Source organism: Gossypium arboreum, chromosome 4, assembly GCF_025698485.1.
Source record: "Gossypium arboreum isolate Shixiya-1 chromosome 4, ASM2569848v2, whole genome shotgun sequence".
Classification (NCBI taxonomy): domain Eukaryota; kingdom Viridiplantae; phylum Streptophyta; class Magnoliopsida; order Malvales; family Malvaceae; genus Gossypium; species Gossypium arboreum.
In genome coordinates, this window is record NC_069073.1 from 108,938,662 (window position 1) to 108,961,772 (window position 23,111).

The 23,111-nt window shown below is 37.7% G+C and overlaps 1 non-coding gene across 1 annotated transcript; it reads left to right on the plus strand.

The window, feature by feature from the left end:
* The first annotated feature begins 14,020 nt into the window (after nucleotides 1–14,020).
* On the plus strand, nucleotides 14,021–14,127 carry LOC128292395 (small nucleolar RNA R71). The gene has a single exon (XR_008282380.1). It is a non-coding gene; the product is annotated as a small nucleolar RNA R71 (small nucleolar RNA).
* The last annotated feature ends 8,984 nt before the right edge of the window (nucleotides 14,128–23,111 follow it).

Below are 23,111 nucleotides of genomic sequence, written 5' to 3' on the forward strand. Positions count from 1 at the left end.
CTGTACATATAATGTATGTCTCCTAATTCTTTCTGGATAATTTATAGTAAATTTTTAAAGTTGCGACAGGGAACCCAGAAACCGTTCTGGCCCTGTCTTACAATAGCTTTAATATCTCTTAACATGTAACTCCTATGACCATTTCGTTTCTTCCATATGAAAATAGACTCATCAAGGTTCATTTACATAGCTTATTCACTATTTAATTCCATTTCTACGAATTTTGGTGATTTTTCACATTCACGTCACTGCAGCTGGCAGCATCTGTTTTTAAGGTAGGTCTTACCTATTTGGTAGTCTCCATGAACCAACTAGTCTTTGCCATACATAGGTTCATATATGATCATTTTAACCATGCCAATGGCTGATCATATGACCAACATTCCCATTTCCAAGCCATAGCCACATCATGACACCAAATATATACATACAAACCACAATTATTGTAAGTTCATGTTCCCTTTTCGAGCCATTTTCGCATGGCCGTACATACTTACATCACCACATATTTAACAAACAAGGGTAGTCCTATACATGCCATTTCAAGTTCAACCAAGAATTTATACCAAAATGGGGGCTTGATAGTGTGGATGACTTCGACTTCAACGATCCCGAATCCGATTGCTATCGAGCGAAATCTAGAAAACTGAGAGCCAAAGCAGCGGAGTAAGCATTTTTATGCTTAGTAAGTCTCAAGGAATATAATCAACTCTAATTACAGCAATACATTCACATAGTTAAATGCATCATTTCATTAATGCGCATTCACATAATCATACTTACTTTACCATCCCAACTCTTATGTTCATACACAAATAACGGCTTCATTAAGGCCGATAACTCGTTCCATCATAGGAGCGGATATTCACACGCTCTTACTCCTAGCGCGCAAAGCACACACCGCACTTACCTTGTCATTGGGAAATTTCACAAGTGCATTAGCTGAAATTTTCCAGCAAGCTTATAATTTTCAAATCACATACCTTGAGTTTAACCGGATGTCGCTACTCGATCAATCGCCCGGGACATAGCCCGGTTATGGTAACCCGCACCAAGGCCTACGGGACTTAACCCGGATATCACGATTTGCACAAATGCCTTGGTCTTAGCCGGATAGAATGACTCATACGAATGCCTTGGGTCTTAGCCGGATGTAGCCACTAGCACAATTGCCTTGGTCTTAACCGGTTATAATTTCCAGCATAATTGTCTTGGGCTTAGCCCGGATATCATTCAATTTCTCATGCACACATACATCAATAATCATTGGACATACATATTTATTTTCGTTACTAAGGCTCAAACACAATTATAATCACTAACATAATCGCCTTGGGACTTAGCCCGGGTATCATTCGAATACTCATACACACATAAATCAATAATCAATACATCCATATTTCATTCCACATAATTCAAGTAAGGTCACTTCTTGAGGACTTACCTCGGATGTTGTCGAACGGCTTTTACGGCTATTCGATTACTTTTCCTTCCCTTGTCCAATTGTGGCCCTCTTAGCTCTTGAGCTAATTCAAACAAATTCAATTTATCAAAACCTCATTGTGCTAGCTTATGGCGAATATGACAAGGAATTTAAATGGTCATATGGCCACCCTTTAGCTTGAATACACAATGGTCATGCACATTTTATACTACATCAAGCAATTCAATACAATTTATTCGAGCATCAAGGAAAAGCTAAGGCCTTCAATAGGCTACCCAAGGCCGAATATACTTGTCCATGTTGAGGCCAATTATGCACTTAATACCACACAAAAACAGCATGCATTTACTAGTTAATGCTTTGCACATTGTATTAAAACTTATAATATAGCATCAAGCACTTATATGTGTGCTAGGCGAATTGTGCTTGCAATTTCACAAGCATTCTTCCACATCTTCTTCTTTAAACCAATATATTCATCACTTACTTCATAGCCAAAACATCATGTGTAAACATATATATACAATATGAGCATGGTCAATTTCAAGATGTCCATAGCCATCCAAAATACAAATTTTAACTAACATGCAAGAGGCATGAACCATGTTCAAGGATGCATCATGGCGAATATGAAAATCATGCTCCATTCAACTTCAATCATGGTTAAACACAAAAGAAACTCAAAATCTTACTCAAGAGTAGACAATCCATCATTGCATGCATCATCATCAAGCTTCACACTTAGCATGCAATGGCTTTATCACCATAACAACTTTGGCCAAATACCATTTCCATGGCATAACAAAGATTTGAGCCATGGCTAACATGCACATCAAGTTAGCAACCAAAACATGCATGAAACTCCTAACACAACCTCATACATACCTTAATCTTGATGCAAACTTAGCCAAATCTCCTTCTAGATCTCTTCCAAACCAAGCATGAAGCAAAAATCCTCCTTCTTCCTTAGTTTTGGCTCAAAGAAAGGATGAACAAAATTTTTTCTTTCCTTCTCTACAACTCACGGCAATGGGGGATTACCACACTCACACACATTTTTTTTCATTTTTTATCACCCATACACCTTTGTTTATTATTTCACCCTAATGCACCAACAAAACATGTTTCATGACATGTTTAGCCCATCCTCCTTGTCATGGCCGCCACCACCTATAAAAGGGGAATTTGACATGCAAGTCCATTATTTTGCATGCATGCTTTAATTAGTCATCACACATTTCCCTATCATACTTTCAAAGTTCATTACTAAGTCCTTTCTTGTGGAATTCACCCTTATAACACTAAATCAATCATCATAAAATGTCATACATGAGCACACACATATTATAGGCATCAAAATAAATTTTTAATTATTTTTATGCCTCGGTTTTGTGGTCCCGAGACCACCTTCCGACTAGGGTCAATTTTGGGCTGTCACAACTACCATGCATACTGACTTGCAAATTTAAGGTGCAGGGGACACACGGTCGAACAACATGCCTGTGGGGCTGACTATTTGCCACACACGGCCTAGGCACACGCCCGTGTGTCTAGCCATATGGAGAAAAATAGGTTATCTACCAAGCCTTTTTGCCACCCTTACTTACACCTACCTACAAAGCAATACATACCACCAATTCACACGGCAACACAAAGCCAATTCAACCACAACAAGATATCTAATACAACCATATTACACTTTAACAATCTAACAAGAACTTGATTAGTCATGCGATTTACTCATCTGTTAAATCATCATCATTTTCACTTATCAATAACCAATATTAGCCACCATCCATGGCATTATACAAAATGACTAAAGAGTTATGACAAGCCACTCGTTTGGCCCAAAACAATGTGACCATTACAAAAACACTAGTTCCTATACATGCCATAATCAAAATGATAAAACTAGCTATACTAATTGCTTCAAGGATAGTGTGATTGGCTTCTTCGACGTAAGGCGATGATCCACGAGCTACTTTGGCGGCACTATAAAAGAATAGAAAGGAAAAGAGGTAAGCATAAAGCTTAGTAAGTCGTATGCAAATAATGAGTAACTATAAGCTACCATAAGGGATCATACTCCTAACATATCTCGATTTGCACATGAAAGTAAGAATTCATGAACACTACTTGCTCATATTTGTTTCTCACCAATCATACAACATTGGTTTGAATTCACATTTCATAGTTCGTATAAAATACACAAGTAATCATATCCATAACTTACTCACTTTCCCCCTTTACTAAACATACAGCGTAAATGAAACTCATTTAGGTACCTATACCACCATATGGTCATAAGTTCTCTCATTTTGATATAAACCATAAATCTCTCATTGAACTATTTAGAATACTACAGGATATTCAATAGCCCCAAACATGGGATAAGATGCCGACGCCATGTCCCAGATATTGTCTTACACTAGCTAGTACATCAAAGTCGATGCCATGTCCTAGACAGCTCTTACACTGACTTTCATATATCGAGGCCGATGCCATGTCCCAGACAGGTCTTAGACTGACGCATAACAAGTTGATGCCATGTCCCAAACAGGTCTTACACTAGCTTGTATATCTCGAGGCTGATGCATATGCCAGACATGTCTTACACTAGCTCTTGTCTCAAAACCGATGCATGTCTTAGACATGTCTTACACTGGCACACATATCACCCAATGTCATGGCATAAATATCCAATTCTATTCCTAATGTTCAACCGGGAGTCTTTATTGCATTAATTTCTCAACATGCATACCCATATTCACAAACAAAAAAATTTATACAATATCAATTCAATCACACATGATAACAATACAGTTGCATTATTAACATACAACTTACCTCGGATTTCAAAATATGGGCGACTAGTCAGTTTTAATCTAGTTGCTTGGCCTTCCCCTGGTCTAGGTTCAGATTTTGTATTTCTTGATCTAAAATAATAAAAATTCATCCATTTAATCACTAGATAAATTTATACAATAAAAAATTCACATTTTTGGCAAAATAACCATTTTTCCCTAGACTTTCACAAAATAACCATTTTACCCCTAGGCCCAGAAATTATTTTTTTATCGAATTTCCTCATATCTTAAGCCTAGATGAACCCTTTTTACTCTTATAGCAACCCAAAATTTCCATTATTTCAAAAATTGTCTTCTATTTTATAATCTTTACAAAATGGTCCTATTAGGGTTTTCATGAGAAGTTCTTTCACAAAAGTTATTTATTTAAAAACTAAGGTTAATTTTATTCCATAAAAACTCAACAAACATCATAAATCCTTTCATGGAAAATCCTTAGACTATTAACCATTTTGCAAAATAGTCCCCTCAATAGATAGCTCATGCTGCAAGGGTTCCAAAAGTACCAAAATCATCAAAAATAACCATCTAAATCACTTACTTGAGAGAGGAATAAATGGTTGAAAGTTTCATGCTCCCATGGCTATTTCTTGGAGGAAAAATCGGTGGAAGAAAAAAGAGTAAAAAGATGACAACATTTTTCTCTTTATTTTATTTCTAGACAATATTAAGTCATCAACTCACTTAACCATTTGATCAATTGATTTATCTTGTCCCTATGGCTAGCCTTGCCACTTTAAAGGGTCTATTTGCTCTTTAAAGACCTCCAATTATGGTTCTCTAGTCATTTGGTATATCTATAAGGTAAAATAAAACTTTTACCCTTTATGCAATTTAGTCTTTTTTTCGTAATCTCGCAATGCTAAAATTTCTCGACTTTGGATTTGTTGTCCCGAAACCACTGTTCTGACTAAGCCCAAAATCAGGCTGTTACAAATAAAATATCTTCAAGTCATTATACATCCTGGTACTACCCAGATGGATCGACATACAGCTACTATGTGTCTCGTGAAGAATGTTACCAATAAGCTCATCATCTCTAGGTATACAGACCCTATCTTAGAACATCAAACAACCATCGGAACCAATTCGAAGATCTGATTTAATACCTGACTCACATTGAGCTCTCTTGGTTTAAAAATCACTGTCACCTTTCTGAGCCTCACAGATCTCTTGGAGAAATGTTAGTCTAGCTCTCAACTCCGCTAGTATCGAACCATCATCAGACATAGTCAACTGAGTATTCATAACTTTCAAGGCAAATAAGGATTTCCTACTTAAGACATCACCGACCACGTTCGCCTTGCCTGGGTGATAATCAATCACTAGCTCATAATCTTTTATCAACTCTAGCCATCTATGTTACCTTAGGTTCAAATTCTTTTGAGTTATCATGTACTTTAGACTTTTGTGATCGGTGAATACCCAACACTTCTCACCATACAAGTGATGTCTCTAAATCTTTAACGCAAATACAATGGCGGCTAGCTCTAGATCATATGTTAGATAATTTTTCTTGTGTGGTTTCAATTGCCTCGAAGCATAGGCTATCACTTTGCCTTCTTGTATAAGCACACAACCCAATCCATTTACGGACGCATCACTTTAAACCACAAATTCTTTTCCAAGCACGGGTCGCACTAACACTGGAGCCTCAATCAATAACGATTTTAATTTCTCAAAACTCTGTTGGCACTTTTCTGACCATTCGAACTTGATGTCTTTTTTGTAACAATTTTGTCATTGGAGAGGCAATCAGGGACAATCCTTTAACAAACCTTCGGTAATAACCGGCTAAGCCTAAAAAGCTTCAAACCTCGGACATGTTTCTCGACAGTTTCCAATTAACAATGGCTGAAATCTTACACGGATAAACTCGAATCCCTTCACCTGATACAATAAGCCCTCAAAATCTGACTTCTCTAATCCAAAACTCACTTTTGCTAAACTTTGCATACAATTGCTTATCTCTCAAAGTTTGCAAAATAGTTCTTAAGTGATTAGCATGTTCAGACTCATCACTAGAATAAATCAAGATATCATCAATAAACACCACAACAAATTTATCCAAATAAGGTCAAAAATTTCGGTTCATTAAATCCATGAAAATTGCAAGAGCATTCGTTTAAACCAAAAAGCATCACTAAAAATTCATAGTGACCATACCTCGTCCGAAATGTAATTTTCAGCACATCCGAGTCTTTAACTCTCAACTGATAGTAACTAGACCTCAAGTCTATCTTGGAGAATACTGTAGCTCCATTTAATTGGTCAAATAAATCATCTATCCTTGGCAACGAGTATTTAATTTTTATCGTCACCAAGTTGAGTTGTCGGTAGTTGATATGTGATTTCGTGTGATAAGTTTTATAAATTTATAATGAGTCACTCTTGAAACTAACTATTATCACGATGAAGGCAAGTGTACCTACCGAACAGTAGTATAGTTTTAGCAAGACCGGATTGTCGAACCCAAATGAACTAAAAGTACTAGTAATGACTGTCTTTTTATTATCTAGCCTAAGAATAATAGGGGTTTGTTTTAACTAATTAATTAACTAAACTAAGAAATCACAGAAAATAGAATTGAGGAATTACTTTTGGAAAACTCGATTGATTGAGACAATACCTAATGAAAAATCCACCTAGGCTTCACTTGTTATTTGACTCTGAATCGGACGATTTATTCATTTGACTTGATCCATAGAAATCCCTAAGTTATATTATTATCTCTCTCGAGACTAACAACGTCTAACCCTAGGTTGAATAATTGAAATATCTTTCTAATTAACTCTCTAGGGTTGCATTAACTCGATCTATGGATCCCCTTATTAGGTTTCACCTTAATCCAGTAAAATCTTGTCACACTATCTCTAGGCGCGCAATCAACTCCGCTTAATTATGACAGTTGTACTCTTAGACATGGTCTATTCCTCCTCTGAATAAGAGCTTAACTTGATTCAATATCCTGGAATATCAAAACAAGAATTAAGAACACATAATTAAGAACAAGTCAAATATTTATCATACAATTCAAAAAATAATAACAAGATTCGTCTTAGGTTTCATTCCCCTTAGATATTTAGGGGATTTAGTTCATAACTAAAAAGGAAAACATCTCAGAAGAATAATGAATACAAAACATGAAGAAAACCCAAAACTCTTGAAGGGAAATTGAGGGGAGATCTTCAGTCTTGACGATGAATCCGGCTTCTAAGATGGATCAATCGGCTTTTCTTGAGCAGTGCCCTACCTCCTCCTCTGTGCCTCCCATTTTCCTCCTCTTTTAGGGTGTATTTATAGGCTTTGGAATGCCTAAGAAACCTCAAAATTATCCTTTTCCGAATTGGACTCAACTTGGGCTCGGTAAAGACACGCCCGTGTGACACTCCCATGTGAGATTACTTCAGGCCGTGCTCGAGCCTGTTAGAATGACACGGGCATGTGTTCTACCCATGTGAGTTGTGCTTCGATTCTGCCAAATTGACACGGCCGTGTGGTCTGCCTGTGTGAGGAAGTCTAGGCCGTGTTCATTTCGTATGTTGGCTCATTTTCTCCGTTTTTGGCCCATTTCTCGTTTCTTTCGCTCTCCTATGCTCATCTAAGTCTAAAACATGAAATTAAGGCATTAGGAGCATCGAATTCACCAATTATAAGGAAAAATCATCCATAAAATGTGTTAAGCATGGGGTAAAAATATGAATAAATTACGGTTTATCAAATACCCCCACACTTAAGCATTGCTTGTCCTCAAGCAAAATCCTCAACTCATAATAAAAATAAATTGTTCTCAACTTATAATTTCTATCGATAATATCTCAAAATAATCCATAGGTAATCATACATTGAAAATTCAACTGAAAGAACATCAAAGTTTCAAACATTCTAAGTTGAGTATTTTATCACGGAAACATAGGTGTCTCCCCTCGTCTAAGTAATTACCTTTGATTCAAAATGTAAAAGATTTTCACATCCTCACTAAAGATTCACTCAAATCACTCGAGGTGTTTAAGGACAATAAATGAAGCACTCAATAGTCAATAATGAAAAGTCATTACCATAAGCTTGCATGAAAATCAAATATCCACCACTATAAATTGAGATGAAACATCAATCGAAAGGTCTTTAGAGGGTTGTAACGTGGCTTTGGTTAGAGGATGTGGTCACAAACAGAAAGAAAGAGTTAGAATCGAGATTGAATTGAAAAATTGCCTAACTAGAAAAATGACTAGTCATCAATTGCGTACAACAGAGCTTTTTCTCAAAATATGGATTTTAACTTCTTTAGCTCAGAAGATCACTACTACTAATATGTATACATGTATTATATATATATATATATTTTTAAGAACAAGTCAAATTACAAAACAGAATAAAACATAGCTAAGCAATTATTCCAACTCAAATCTCGATAAAAATAGGGATCAAATTAATTTAGGGGATTACAACAATAATAAGTTATGGGTTAATATCGAGGGTAAATCAATGAATGGGTTTTTAGGCTCAAGTGGGTTCACTAAGGGTTAATTGTGAAGGTAGGCTTTTATGGAGTATATGGGTTAAACTTAAGTGCCTTTATCATTTTGACATATCAAATCAAATGGTGTGGTCTTGACATGCATAATCAAGCAAGTTCTAGAATAACAATTCAATACTGATGCACTCATAATGAAAGTGAGCATGAAAGAAATAATAGATGCTCTAAAGGCTCAAGATCTCACAAAAATTATGGCTTTTTGATGTTTTAAACTTGTAAATTCCAATCCAAGATAATGCCTAAACTTGGGGAAACAACTTAAAATTCTAAATTCTTAAAAATAAACTTATCATGCTTAATTCTCTAATATCTTAAAGTTTAAACAATCAATGCATGAAGGCCTATGTTTTAATTTTAGATATATCAATAAAAATCATAAATCAATCAATATTTATCCTAAACATGATATGAGAGCTTTTCAAGAGAACAAGGCAATCATTCAGGGATTTTTCTGATAGTGAAATGAATACCCCCCACAGTTAAGATGTACATTGCCCTCAATGTACAAAGATTTATATATAGAAAAGAATATAAAAATAAGATAGGGAGAGAAGTGAAACTTCCTGAGTGATGAATGAATTTCCTTGAACTGGAGTTTTGGAGAATAATTGGAGTGAGGGTGGAGGAGGATACTCCAGCGGTGGTAGAGGTTCATTAGTCCATAAGTCCTGCACCAAAAGAATATTATATCTGAAGTTGGTTATAGTCGTGGTCAAGCAGGGCATGGCAGTCATGGAGAACCTTCCCTAGTGGAGTTTCGAGTCCCTGAGTAATAGTGAGCTTTGGAGCTCTTTATAACTGTGATAGAATCAGGAACTCTTTTAGGAAATATATAAGGAAGGGTAAGTACTCAATATGAATTAGCCGAAATTAAAATTGTAAAATAATAATTATAAGTCCTAATAATAATAAGGTGAAAGAAAAATAGAAAGTAGTCTTAAAATAAAATAAAAGTAAAAACATAAAATAATAAATAAAAGTTTTTAAACATCTTCATCGCTAAATGGTTCGCGAGGTGGGTGTGGCGATGAGATGTGGAAGTGTAGTGTAGCATCAATGTGATCGAAGCACTGAAAACATTGCTGCTCGAATCGAATTAAGCGCTCAGAGATGTCAGCGTATGAAGCCGCCGCATGAACTAGACAAGAGGAGGGTGGTGGCTGAGACAGTGGGTCCTCGTGACGTGGAGGGACATCGTCAGTAATATACTCGGGGGCCTCCTCCTCGGTAGATTGGGCAAGACGATATTGGGGAGGGTAGGTTCCTCGGTGCTTTTCGATCATCCTCATGCTTAGCATGCTTGAGATGCCTCGTAAAGACATCCGGATAATAAGGGTCAAGGATGATTCTTGGGCCGCGGTGTTGAGGAGCCCGAAGTGTCGAGCCAACCGAGTAACATAGAGGCCAATGGAGATGACCCCCTTCCTATGCCGCTCCGTCTGGTGCTGAATGGCGAGGGCAATGAAATAAGCAAGGTCTATGACGTGCCCATGCGACATACACCATAGAAAGTAGGCGTCGTAAGTGTTGACAACGCAAGTGCTCTCTCATCTTCCTGTTATCGTGTGGGCCAAAATGGCGTGTAGGTACCTCAAGGATGAGGGGAGATCGATGCCTTGGAGCGGCTAGGATTGTAGGTGGCTGCACCTGGTACTAGTGCATCCCAGCACCGTGAAAGAGAATGATGGATGTGGCGGTTGAGAGCATGTAAGTTATTCTCCTCCTTGAACTCCTCCGTATATAAGCCCAGTGCACTACTGAATTCTGGGACGCTTAGCTAGTAGACTAATCTGCCTAGGGAAAATTGGACCGTGTCGGGATCATCATAGTTTGTCATCACGGTCTGAAGATAAAATGTTGAGCATAATTCCATCATGAGCTCGAGATACGTTGGCTCGATGATCCCAAAGAAAAGCTCCCAAGGGTCGGTGGTTAGGAGGGCCCGAATCGCATCAGCCAACTGAACTTGTTCTACTATAGCCCAGTCGATGCAGCAGCCCGTAATTAAAGGTCGAGCCCGGAGTATTTGGAAAAGTTTTTCTTGGGGCCTGATGGGAAATTGCAAGAAAGGGTGGCGAATTTCCGCGATAGGGCCCGAGGAAGATGACACCCCCTTCCTTTTCTTTGAAGCAGGGATGGCGGCCTTTTTACTACCTGAAGACGACATCGTATACCTGCAATATAAAAAATAATAGTAGGTAAACGAATTTGAAAAGGAAAAAGCCATGGATTGTACCTAACAATTTCAGTCAAAACTACTAATTCTAACCAAACTCAACCAAAATAATCAATTTGATAGCATAACTTCGTGAAATTAGTATGGTAATAGCATAAGAATGAGCATAGTAATGGCATGGGTATGACAATAGAATGAGGCTTTCCTAACAACTCGATTCAACATGAAATGTATGATAAATAACCTAAGAATGCAAATTAAATGATAGAATAATGAAAATAGTATGAGAAAAATGAAGATTATTTTGATAATAAGCATTAGAAATAAGTAAAATAGAAGTGAAAAGAGTAAACAAATGCTAATGGAGAGAGATTGGACGTCAAAGAATGGAGTTGGGAGCAGTGCACGGGTGTGGTAGGGAGGCCGTGTGGACTTGCAGCGGCTAGGTTAGGGTTTTTAAGTGTAGAAGACAATGAATAGTGCAGGGTATTTATAGATTTTGGGACACACGGCCAGGGAACATACCCGTGTTCCCTAATTTTTGCCCGTGTGATTCGCGAATTTTAAATTTGAGCGTGTCTGACAATTGGCCCACGCCCATGTTCCTTGGGCGTGTGGGTGGACAGGGCCGTGTCTGTCTTCGTTTGCTTCTTCCACGTCCGTGTATGAAGGTCCACGCCCGTGTTGTTTTGGCAGGTTCACCCACGGTTTGAAGGCACAGGCGTTTTGCACGCCCGTGTTAATTTGATAGGTTCGGCCACGGTTTGAAGGCACAGGCATGTCGCATGGTTGTGGCAATTTATCATAGCCCGTGTTGGGGAAATCTTTTCCCTGTTTTCACACGGCCTAAGGCATGCCCGTGTGCTTGGCCGTGTCTATGTGGGAAACCTATATTCAAGAGTTCTGTTAGTAAGTTAGGTGTTTAAACACTAAAATTTAAAAAAGTTAATACAGTTAGTACTCGGGTTGCCTCTCGAGAAGCGCTTATTTATAGTCTAAGCTCGACTTACCTTTCCATTGAATGGTCATGGTGGTTCAAGGAGTTTATACTCCTCATTCCTGCTGTGAATCTCATCAAAATAAGGTTTTAGGCGGGTATTGTTTACCTTAAAAGTGTTGAACTTAGAATGACTTACCTTGACTGTACCAAATGGAAAAATGCTAAGTACCGTAAAAGGAATATCTTCATTCAGTTTGGTAGTGACAATGTAAGGATCTGCGGCATCTAATAAAACTTTATCTCCAACCTTAAGTTAATTTGGAAAGGTATTAAGCTCATCCTGGTGTAGTTTTGGTTTATCGTGTGTTATCGATTTATGTATCCGCCATTCATCTACCTTATTGATTTGTAGCCTTCGTTCTTCATAAATAGATCCTCTACTATTGCTTGAAAATGGCTCATGTACTTCCTTCAAAATCATTTCCTGCAAAGTAGGTTGTACCATATTGTTAGGTTTAGTAGAATGGTTTAGACAATCACCTTTAATTTTTGATGTGTTGTCGGAATTGCGAGCTTGAAGGGTGATTGTTTCGTCTCCCACACGAAGTGTGAGCTCACTTGTGCCAACATCAATAATCATTTTAGCAGTTGCTAAAAAGGGCCTTCCTAAAATCAAAGGAAAGTTGCTATCTTCCTGTATGTCTAGAACAACGAAGTCAATGGGAAATATAAATTTATCGATCTTAACTAGAACATCTTCAATAATACCCCTAGGAAATCTTATAGTTTTATCTGCTAATTGAATGCTCATCCTAGTCTGTTTGGGTTTCCTAAGACCTAATTGTTTAAACATTTTGTAAGGCATGACGTTAATACTAGCCCCTAAATCAGCTAGTGCATTAGTAACATCTAAACTACCAATTAAGCAAGGAATTGTAAAACTCCCTGGATCTTTCAATTTGTAGGGTAGTTTATTCTGTAGAATAGCTGAGCAAACTGCGTTTAGCTCCACATGTGACCTCTTGTCCAACTTCCGCTTATTTGCTAAAAGCTCCTTTAAAAATTTCATTGCGTTTGGCATCTGCGATAGAGCTTCAATAAACGGTAAGTTAATATGCAATTTTTTTAAGAGTTTAAGGAATTCACCAAATTGTTCATCTGAGCGGTATTTTCTTGTTGAATTAAGATATGGCACATGAGGCTTGTATTCTGTACTTACTTGTTTCTGCTTATTGTGGTCGACCTCACCTTTACCTTTGCTTATCTCAGTTTCTTGCCTTGGTTCTGGTACAAGTGTGACTAACCCTTTTTCATCTTGACTAGTAATCGCGTTGAGTTGCTCCCTTAGGTTAGATTCTGTGTTGCTTGGCAAGCTGCCATGTGGTCGTTCAACAATCATCCTGGCAAGCTGTCCAATTTGAGTTTCAAGCCCTTGGATCAATACTTGTTGATTCTTAAGTTCTGTCTCGGTATTCTAAAAATGAGTTTCTGACATCAATGTAAACTTGGAGATCATCTCTTCAAAGTTAGGCTTCTTTTCCTGTTGATGGGTGGTTGTTGGTAGCCAAGAGTTGGTCTCTGATTTCCTTGGCCTCCCCATGAGAAATTTGGGTTGTTCCTCCAACCTGCATTATAAGTGTTACTATATGGATTGTTTTGAGATCGAGGATTATTACCCATGTAATTTAACTGCTCGTTATCCATGTTGTAGCCGTAACGTTGGTATTTAGAGTTGCTTGATCCACCTCCACTTGCTTCGTACTGCATTACTGGGTGAACTTGTGAAGAACTAAGAAAACCATCAATTTTCTTATTCAAGGGTTCTACCTGATTAGAGAGCATGGTGGCCGAATCGATGTTATAAACACTGGCTATTTTCGTTGGCTTTGTCCTCATGACTTGCCATTGATAGTTATTCAGTGACATCTCATCTATAAACTCATAAGCATCTTCAGGTGTTTTATTATTGATGGTTCCGCCAGTAGCTGCGTCAACCATTTGTCGAGTCAAAGGATTTAGGCCATTATGAAAGGTTTGAACTTGTAGCCAGAGTGGTAACCCATGGTGAGGGCATCTTAGCAAAAGGTCTTTGTATCTCTCCCATGCATCGTAGAGTGTTTCTAAATCCATCTGTACAAAATAAAAGATATCATTACGTAATTTAGCTATTTTAGCCGACGGAAAATATTTAAGTAAAAACTTTTCGGTCATTTGTTCCCAAGTAGTAATTGACCCTCGTGGTAACGAGTTCAACCACTATTTAGCTTTGTTCCTTAATGAAAAGGGAAATAACTGAAGACGTATGGCATCATCAGAAACGCCATTGATTTTAAATGTGTCACATAGTTCCTAAAAGTTTGCCAAGTGAGCGTTGGGATCTTCGTCCTGCAAACCATCAAACTGAACAAATTGCTGTATCATTTGAATTGTGTTAGGTTTCAGTTCAAAGTATTTACAGCTGCAGGAAGTCTAACTATGCTCGATTCAGTTCCTTTTAAAGAAGGTTTAGCATAATCATACATAGTGCGCGGAGCAGGATTCTGATTAACAGCAATCGCAGAAGGTAGCGGATTTTCTCTGTTTTCAGCCATCTCCTCGGTTGTGGTTTGAATATCGTCCTCTTGCTCGTTCTCTGTGTATCTTAAGCTTTACCTTATTTCTCTTTGGTTTCTGCGAACTATGCGATCGATCTCACTATCAAAAAGCAATAGTCCTGACGGATTTCTTCTAGTCATAAACTATAAAAACCTACCAAGTGAAAGAAAAATTAAATTAATAAATAATAATAATAATAAAATAGAATTAACTTGCAAGAAAAATAAATGGCTAAAGTAATAAAAATTGGGTGTTCCTAATATCTTAGTTCCCCGGCAACGGCGCCAAAAACTTGATACGTGATTTCGTGAGATAAGTTTTATAAATTTATAATGAGTCGCTCTTGAAACTAACTATTATCACGATGAAGGCAAGTGTACCTATCGAACAGTAGTATAGTTTTAGTAAGACCAGATTGTCGAACCCAAAGGAACTAAAAGTACTAGTAATGACTGTCTTTTTATTATCTAGCCTAAGAATAATGAGTTTATTTTTAACTAATTAATAAACTAAACTAAGAAATCATAAAAAATAGAATTGACGAATTACTTTTGGAAAACTCGATTGATTGAGACAATACTAAGGAAAAATCCACCTAGACTTCACTTGTTATTTGACTCTGAATCAGACGATTTATTCATTTGACTGATCCGTAGAAATCCCTAAGTTATATTATTATCTCTCTCGAGAATAACAACGTCTAACCCTAGGTTGAATAATTGAAATCTCTTTCTAATTAACTCCCTATGGTTGCATTAACTCAATCTATGGATCCCCTTATTAGGTTTCACCCTAATCCGGCAAAATCTTGTCACCCTATCTCTAGGTGCGCAATCAACTCCGATTAATTATGACAATTGTACTCTTAGACAAGATCTATTCCTCCTCTGAATAAGAGCTTAACTTGATTCAATATCCTAGAATATCAAAACAATAATTAAGAACACATAATTAAGAACAAGTCAAATATTTATCATACAATTCAGAAAATAATAACAAGATTCGTCTTAGGTTTCATTCCCCTTAGATATTTAGGGGATTTAGCTCATAACTAAAAAGGAAAACATCTTAGAAGAATAATGAATACAAAACATAAAGAAAACTCAAAACTCTTGAAGGGAAATTGAGGGGAGATCTTCAGTCTTGATGATGAATCTAGCTTCTAAGATTGATCAATCGGCTTTCCTTGAGCAGTTCCCTACCTCCTCCTCTATGCCTCCCCTTTTCCTCCTCCTTTAGGGTGTATTTATAGGCTTTGGAATGCCTAAGAACCCTCAAAATTAGCCAATTAGACTCAACTTGGGCTTGGCAGGGACACGCCCATGTACGATTACTTTAGGCCGTGCTCGAGCCTGTTAGAATGGCACGGGCGTGTGTTCTACCAGTGTGAGTCGTGCTTCAATTCTGCCAAATTGACACGGCCATTTGTTCTACTCATGTGAGGAAGTCCAAGCCATGTTGATTTCGTACGTTGGCCCATTTTCTCCTTTTTTGGCCCATTTCTCGTTCTTTTCGCTCTCCTATGCTCGCCTAAGAATAAAACATGAAATTAAGGTATTAGGAGCATCGAATTCACCAATTCTAAGGAAACATTGTCCATAAAATGTGTTAAGCATGGGGTAAAAATATGTATAAATTACGGTTTATCAGTAGTCAATGCATAGTCTCATCGAACCATCTTTTTTCTTCATAAATAAAACCGGTCCACCCAATGGTGAAAAACTAGGTCTCGTGAAACCTTTATCCGTCAATTCTTGCAATTAGGTTTTCAACTCTTTTAACTCAGTTGGAGTCATCCTATACGGAGTAATAGAAACGGGTCTCGTACCTGGAGCTAGATCAATACCAAATTCTACTTCTCTAATTAGAGGCAATCCAGAAAATTCTTCCGGAAACACGTCCAGATACTCTCAAAATACAGGTATTGACTCAATCTTTAACTTCGACTATTTTGTATTCAACACAAAAGCAAAATAAGCTTTGTAACCCTTCCTTACACACTTCTGAGCGGCCATAGAAGAAGTCACTATAGGTGAGCTATTCGACTCATCTAATTCAACCCAGAGAATATCACCATTTTTACATTTCAGTTCAATAAATTTCTCCCACAATTTACTACTACATCATGAGCAGTTAACCAATCCATACCAAGAATTACGTCAAACTCATCAAACGAAAAAAGCATAAGGTTAGCCAGAAAACAGTGACCTCTAATCATCAAAGGACAATTCTTACATACTTTATCAACTAACACGCATTTGCCTAACGATTTTGTCACTTTTATCACAAATTCTATAGATTTAACAAGCATGCTAATACTAAACACCAATTTCATACAAATATAGGAATGGGTAGATCTCAGATCAATCAAAGCAATAATAGTATCATCATGGATAGAAAATGTACCCGTAATCACATCTGGGGATGAAGCCTCTTCGCGAGCGGAATAGTGTACGTCCTTGCAAGAGCTCTACCCTTTGGTCTCACAATAAACTCTTTAAGGGCATTCTTACTGCTCACTCCACTACCCAGATTTTTTTGCGGCCTACCTCGACTAGCAGTGTTACCCGATCTTGCACTTTGGTATCTCTCATTTTCTACCATCTTGGGGCAGTCTCTAATAAAGTGTTCTGAGGAACCACACTTGAAACAGGTCCTATCGCTCACTCGACACTCACCGGAGTAACGTCTACCACATTGAGGCCATTTGGTCTACTTGGTCAAGCATTACCAATACTAGCAATCGAGGTGGTTAGGCCTTAGTACCCGAATATTGTTTACCTCTATTTCTATTTGAAAACTCAACAAAAGCATTGGAACGACGATGGAAGTCCCTTGACTTCTTCGATGTGGATTGAAATGACTTGCCCATAGATCTTTTCTTTGAATCGCTAGCCTCATACTCAGCCTTTTTGTTCTTTTTGGCCAGTTAACGAACTTCTTCAGCTTAAGCATACCAACAAACATCTGAATGTCTTCGTTTAATCTGTCTTCAAACCTCTTACACATAATAACTTCAGCTGACATACATTCCCGAGCGTATTTGTTGAGTCTCACAAACTCACGCTCGTATTCAGTTACGATCATTCTACCTTACTTCAACTCAAGGAACTCTTTTCTTTTTTGATCCATAAATCTTTGACTAATATACTTTTTCCGAAACTCCTCTTGGAAAAATTCTCATGTTACCCTTTCCCTCGGTACAACCAAGACAAGTGTCTTCCACTAGTGGTAAGTTGAATCTCGAAGCGGTGATGCAACACATTTCATGCATTCTTCCGGTGTGCATGACAATTCATCAAAAACTCGGATGGTGTTTTCGAGCCAAAACTCTACTCGTTCCGGATTATCATCGATGTTAGCTCAGAATTCCTCGGCTCTTTGCTTTAAAATTTTATCCATAGGGGTCTATTCAGTCTCATAAATTCCATACATTGGGTTGCTACAAGAATAGGCTGAGGAATAGGCAGGGGTGGAAGGGGTTGAGCGTTCGGGTTCGTCCGAACGAACTCCATGTACCAAGCATCCATTATGTTAAGAAAGGCTTCTTGAGCCCCTTCTCCTTCTCCTTGACTAACTGTGGGAGGTCTACTCTCTTGCGGCACTGTCCCTTCAGCTGGAGCAGGAGCATTCCTTTCTACGTCGTCGGCTTTAGCTCGATTGGGATCCATTACTATATAAAAACACAATTTAAAAGGTCAGGAGTTGTCACATTATCACAACGTATTTATGGCATGTATAGCTAGACTCGTATACATGCTACGTTAGTTTGAGAATCGACTAAACTGTAGCTCTGATACCACTAAATGTAACACCCTTACCTATACTCAATACCGGAACAGGGTACGAGGCATTACTGTACTTGATCGCAATCAAACACACAAAACCGAACCATAAAATTTTGTTCCAATTAAGGTCATTCAAACATATACTTAACATCCCTTATACGGGCCTACAAGGCCCAAAACATGCATCGGAAAAGATTTGAGACTAAATCAGGAACTTCCGGAACTTTTACAACACTTAAAAAATTTTCATGTTTTGGAGAGTCACACGCCCGTGTGGGTAAGTCGTGTGGTCACACACACCCGTGTGAATTGGGACACACCCGCGTCCTCAGCCTATATAACTCTCTAACTATGATGTCATCAGCCAAATAAGAACACACGGCCAGGGCACACGCCTGTGTCCTTACGCCGTATGGCGAATTAAATTCCAAAATCAGGTGTAGACTTCACACAGCCCGAGCACACGCCCGTGTTCTGAGGTCGTGTCTCTCACACGGCTGACACACACGGTCGTGTCCCTACTCGTGTGGTTACTACTGGGCATTCTATTTTGCATTAATTAGGGTGTAGAGGACACACAGTGGGAGCACATGTCCATGAGGTAGACCGTGTGCCATACATGGCCCAGACACATGCTTGTGTGTCTACCTATGAGGACAACTTTAAGGCTATTTCCTAAGCCAAATGCCACCCTTATTTGTTCAAACACATATATACAAATAAGCAATATTTCTTAGACTTGCATGTATGCATATCCATACCATCTTATACATACACATATCATTCATCAACATTCAATCATCAATAACCATAACCCATATCATAATGGGATTGGCACATACATACATAGATGAATACGTTTACAACCCAATAATCGTTATGAGCCATATCTCATGGCCATACAGAAAATGAATCAACTATCATTATAAGCCAACACATTTGGCTAGACCAATATGACATATAACAAAAAGGCTAAGTCCCTATACATTCCATACTCAAAGTGTTGAGATTTAACTATACTCGTGAGACACTTGACAGTTCGTCATACTCCACAGCAAAATGGCGTTGCAGAACGAATGAACACAATGATCATGGAAAAGGTTTGATGTATGTTTTTGAATGTCAACTTACCAAAGTCGTTTTGGATTGAAACAGCCTCTACTGCATGTTTTTTGATCAACCGATCTCCATTCGTTGCCATTGAGAAAAAGACTCCATGAGAGGTATGGTCTGGTAATCCTGCTGACAATTATAATTTAAAGATATTTGGGTGTCCTGCATATGCTCATGTTGATAATGGAAAATTAGAACTGAGATCTATTAAATGTGTTTTTCTTGGTTATAAAGTTGGTGTAAAAGGGTATAAGTTATGGTGTCCTGAAATTAGAAAAGTTGTGATTAGTAAGGATGTGACAGCCCAAAATTGACCCTAGTCGGAAAGTGGTTTCGGGACCGCTAAACCGAGTCACCGAAATGTTTGAACGTAATATTTATTGTCTAGAATATGTAATTATGAATGTGTGAAAATTTCAGGCTTCGATTTAGCCGATAGCATGTGAATTCAGTTAGTAGGACTTGTGTGACACTTTTGAAAAGTGATAGGCTAATCTATAAGGACCTAATAGTGCATGTAGTCAAAGGGGAGGACTTGCATGTCAAATTTCCCCCCTAATAGCTAGTGGCCGGCCATGACAAGAGATTATGGGTAAAAACATGTCATAAAACATGTTGGGACAATGGTGTATGTAAGAAAAAAATAAAATAGTGAGCATGGGAATTTAATAATGAAAGGAACAAAAAAGAGAAAAAATGGTCTCATGCATGACCATTGCCGTGAGTGTGGAGAAAGAAAGAAGAATTTTGTTCATCATTTTCATTTCCTTTGGGCTGAAAATTCTAAGGAAGAAGGAAGGAATTCTTGTTTCATGTTGGTTTGGAAGAGGTTTAGGAGGAGGTTTGGCCATACTTGTACCTAGATTAAGGTAAGTTTGATGTTTTGCCATGAGATTCATGTATATTTTAGTTGCTAGCTTGATGTTCTTGTTAGCCCATGGTTCAAATCTTTGTTATGTCATGGGAATGAAATTCGCCAAAGTGAATATGGTGTTAATGCCATTGCATGCTAAATATCAAGCTTGATAATGATACATGTGATGGTGGATTGAGGATTCTTAGATTTTCTTTTAGCATTTTTGAATGAGATACTAAGTTCTTTGTTTAACCATGACCAAATTGAAACGGTATGGTGTTGTGGTATTCGACCATGTTATATCCATAAGTATGATTCATGCATGTTGCATGGTAAGTAAGATTTAAGCTTTGGATATGTGTATATATTTGGATATAAGCCACTTGAGAATTGGCCATTGCACCTACATGAATATATGTTTGTACATGATGAATTGGTATGACATATATACTATTTTAAGGTGTATATTTGCTTGTGATGTTGTTTTGGTTATGAAATAAATGAGAGATGTGTATAGAGCTACAATATGTAATGCGTTAATTAGGAAAATGTATGCTATTTTTTTTTGTGTAGTATTAAGTGTAAAATTGGCCTCAACATAGACATGCATATTCGGCCAAAGGCGATAGATTGGTGTGCATGTATTGGTTAGAGGCAACCATATTGAAGCCTTATCTTGGCTTAGATTGTTGACCAAATGGGTAATAAGTGAGGATGGTTGCGAATATACAAACATACATATGCATGTGTAATTGAATTATGAATGTTTAGCAAGAGGGTTAAACTAGTTGATTTATTGATTAAGCTCAAGGAGTTAAAGAAGGAGAATCAAGCAAGGGAAAGACGAAGGTCATCGAGTAGCCGACTTGGACTATTTTACCCAACACAAGGTAAGTCATTAAGCATATATTTGATATTGCTTAAATGATTGTAATATCTATGCAATTGTGTTTAATGAGATGAAATATATACAAATGTATGTGTATGAAAAGATGATATTGTTGAACGTAAAAGAGATAGTGAAATGTGTAAGAAGTTTGCTTCGGCACTAAGTGTGCGAGAAATAGATGTGTACGGGGACGAGATTGGCACTGAGTGTGTGAGCTTGTAATGTATGGCACTAAGTGTGCTAGTTTGGACTATATGGCACTATGTGTGCGAACTCTACACATATCTCCGATTGAACATTTATATGGAGGCGTGACTTCATCGAGATGAGTATGGACAGCGAAAAGAGTAAGTACCTTGAGTTCATGGCTAATAGATGCTATGTTCATGCTCGGGGTGGAGTTGGTAAGATTTAAATCTATGTGATGATTTCAATTGCATTCCGTAAATAAGGTATCGTGGAATAGATGAAAGTTCATTTGATTGCATGATTGTTGCGAAATGAAATGATGTATGGAAATTGCTTCAAATATCCTATTGAACAAGATATGAAATGTAAATGTATGACTTGGTATGAGATTGATCCGAAGATATAAGGAACTATGGTATAGTTCGGTATGGCTGGAACACTTGGCCTTGTTTCATTATTTCATTTTATGATAATTGTATTAATGGATGGATGTGGAATGCTTATGACTTTATTGAGTTATAAACTCACTCGGTGTTTTCTTGTCACCCATTTTAGGTTTCTTGGACTCGTCTCCTTTTGGGTGTTCAGAATCACAACGAAGTCATCACACCGTGAGCAATTTTTGGTATTGTCTTCTTAGTCAACTTAGGAGAACATTTGGCATGTATGGGCTATTTTGTTTTGTTAAATTTTGGGTTGTAAACTTTAAGCCATGTGAAAATGGCCTATGTGGTCGTTTGAGTGGGATGCTAGAATCTATAGCCACGAGTCTTAGAAACCTTAATTTTGATAAGGTGGCCATAATTTGTGTCACGTATGATGGATGATTAGTAAGGCTAAGGAAGGATTCATGAAATTGGCATAGTTTATCGCAGAATCATTTATGGACGGCAGCAGTGATATGAGATCGAAAAATCACTAAAAATAGTAGAAGTGGAATTAATAGCTAAAAAAATTACATACTCGAAGCTTGATGGGTCTATTTTCATATGGATGAAACGAAACGACCATATGAGCTGTATTTTAAGAGATATCCAAGATTTCGTGAGACAGGGCCAGAACGGTTTCTGGATTCCCTATTCCGACTTTGAAAATTCATTATAAATTAACCAGAGATAATTAGGAGTCATACCACATATTTATAAATTCCTCTTTGAGTCTAGTTTCTATAGAAACAAACGGCATCAGTATTGAATCCCTACAAAGGGAGTTATTCTAGTTGTAATGCACTAATGTCAGTGTAGTCGACCCCTGTAACATGGGAGACTTTAACTAATAAACTCTACTAATTGGCTTGACCAAAAATTCTAGAAAAAAATTTGTAGATGGACATATGAGTCTAGTTTCAGGGAAAAATTATAAAACTGATTTTCGAGTTGTAAAACTCATGTTATGATTTTTGAAGCGACTAGTACACAGATTGGCAGCTTGTCTGGAAAATTCTCAATAAGTGGTTTGAAGTCTGTTAACACCTCGTGTTCGACTCCGGCGACGGTCTCGGGTTTGGGGTGTTACAATTTTATTGGTATCAGAGCTATGGTTTAGTCGGTTCTAGGACTACCGTAGCGCGTGTGAGTCTAGTTATACATGCCAATGTGTTAGCGGTTAAAAATGTGATGACTTCTGACGGTTGAAATTTTTGTTTTGATTAGCAAATGGAACCCGGGGTAGAGAGACCCTTGGCGGATGACGTTGAAAGTGTAGCGGCTGCTCCTGC